This window comes from Arachis duranensis, chromosome 8 (genome assembly GCF_000817695.3).
Source record: "Arachis duranensis cultivar V14167 chromosome 8, aradu.V14167.gnm2.J7QH, whole genome shotgun sequence".
Taxonomy (NCBI): Eukaryota; Viridiplantae; Streptophyta; class Magnoliopsida; order Fabales; family Fabaceae; genus Arachis; species Arachis duranensis.
The window spans coordinates 2,940,249-2,943,008 of NC_029779.3; positions in this window are offsets into that span (position 1 = coordinate 2,940,249).

The window sequence follows — 2,760 nt, forward strand, 5'->3', positions numbered from 1 at the left end:
TGGAGAGATTCATCTCAAGGGTGCATCACTGTCCATCGGAGTTTCTAGTATCTCCTTCATGCTACGTTCTTCGTTAGATTTCCCACATGAATCCATGGGGGTTCCTTGAGTATCCGAACGTCGGTAAGGTAATCGATTTATTGCTTGATCCAGTTGGCGAAGAGTTGCAAATTTTTCCACTGTTTCCTTGAGACGATCCTTTGATTCTTGTTTCGCTCGGCTATCATAAGTAGGATCATAGTGCTCTTGGATTGATGGATATGGACATGGTGTATATTGAGGTGGTGGTTCTAAGTATGGCTCATAAGGTGGTTGGTATGGTGGATATGGGTTAGGGTCATATGGAGGCGAATGGTGGTAGTAGGGGGCTTGTGAGTATGGTGGTTCAAAGGTGTGTTGGGGAGGTGGTTCATAAGCATATGGTGGGCCTTGTTGGTAACCACAAGGGGGTCCACCATATCTATTGTCTTGGCATGCATTGTAGGATGATCATTGTTCCTGATACCTTGGAGAGTGTTGTTGCCAAAAGGGTTGATCAGATCCTCGTGGCTCCTTCCATCTTTGATTGTCTCGACCTTGATGCATGTTCCTGTTATAGCTTCCATCCCTTACAACAACATTAGAACCAAACTCAAAGCGACATGGGTGAGAACTCATAGTAGCTAATAAAAAATAAAAAAACAAATAAACAAGCAAAAGAAAATAAAATAAAATAAGATAAGAGAAAATGTTTGAAAAAATTGATTTTAAGATTAGAAAAGATAAGGTAAGTTAGGTAAGAGAAGATAAGTTTTTAAATTAAAAGGTTTTGAAATTTAAATTTTGAATTTTAAATTTTGAAATTTGAATTTTGAAATTTGGAATTCCAAATATTGAGATTTGAAATTTTGATTTTGAAATAAGATAGGATAAGATTTTGAAAAAGATATGATTTTTTGAAAAAGATTTGAATTTTGAAATTTAAAACTAAGATAAGATAAGATAAAAATTTTAAAATAAAAAGCTGATTTTTTTTGTAATTTTCGAAAAAATCAATTAAAATAAAGAGAAAATATATTTTTGAAATTAATAAGGAAAGAGAAAAACAGTAAAATGACACAAAACTTAGAATTTTTAAATCAAAGCAAAGAAAACAATCAAGAAAAATATTTACAATAACCAATAATAAGGCACACGTTTGCAATTCTCCGGTAACGGCGCCAAAAATTGACGGAGGCGAAAATTGACCGATTAAAAATTTAATTGAATAAATACGTTACAAGTACAATTCTTAACTAGTGAAAATCCGCTTATCAATTTAAAAGGGGTTGTCACAAAATTAGAATAAAAATACTAGGAGTATGAATCCCAGGTTGTCTCCCAACAACTTGACAAAAGAGTGCAGCTTATTGGTCAGAGGTTTTCCAAGAAATTTTGAGTTTGAGAAATAGGAAAATAAATAAGAGAATTTATGTAATTTAAATAAAGATCTTGACCGGGAGAAGATTAATTGGAAGTTCTATCCTTGTTGGGTTTTTCTCAAGATCAATTGATAATTGGTAGTTATTTCCACTTAGTTATCCTTTACTAAATAAATGAAAGTCAAGTAAGTTGGGTGTCAACTTCTATTCACAAGTTCTAATCCTCTCCATTGGGAAGGATTAGCGTTAGTGACTAGAGAGTCAACCAACTATAAACCCAATTACAATTTGACTCTTGAGTATTCCAACTCAAGGTTCTCCTTTTAATCAACTCCCAATCAAGTTGGGGAACTACTCCATTATCACGAATGTAGACTTCACAAAATTAAAAGGGAAAATAAAGAAAGACATGATAAACAATAATCAAAGAGATCAATTAAAAATAAAAATAGTTCTTGTATTAATAAACTCTAAAAGTAATCCAATTGTAACTCTGGACAAATTAAGGATATGAAAGAGTAAGTGAAAAGTAAGAAAACAAACTAGAATGACAAAGTCTTGGCGGAGGTAACAACTCTTCTCAATATCCAAATCCAAAAGCAAAGAAAATTCTAAGAATTATGAATGTGTAGAGAAAAAACCTAGAGGAGGGATAAAATCCGATCTAAAAACTAAAAATTATCCTAATGAGAATCTCTCTCGAGTCTCTGCATGTTTCTCGGCTTTAGTCTGTGTTTCTGGGCCAAAAAATGGGTCAAAACATGGCCCAAAATTGCCCCTAGCAGTTTCTGTAAATTCTGCAGATCGCGCATGTCACGCGTACGCGTCGTCCATGCGATTGCGTCATCCAGCGTTTTCCCTTGCCACGCATACGCGTTGTCGACGGATTCGCATCATCCGTGCAGATTTCAATCCACGCGTTTGCGTCAGGCACGCGAACGCGTCACTGCGATTTTCTCCATTTCCCGTGGTCGCGTGAGCCATGCGTCCGCGTCGGTGTTCTCTGGTCATCTCCTTGACTTCTTGTGTTTCTTCCATTTTTGCAAGCTTTCTCTCCATTCTCTAAGTCATTCCTGCCCTATGAAACTTGAAACACTTAACACACGGATCACGGCATGGTATAAAAGAGAATTAAAATACACAATAAAAAGATCTCTATGAAGTAGGTTTTTCAACCATAGAACAACTTTGGGAAGGAATTGTAATATCATGCCAATCATATGAATAAGTGGGTAAAAACTTGATAAAACCACTCAATTAAGCACAATATAAATCATAAAATAATGGTTTATCAACCTCCCCACACTTAAACATTAGCATGTCCTCATGCTTAGTTCAAGGAGATAAAATAAATGAGTAT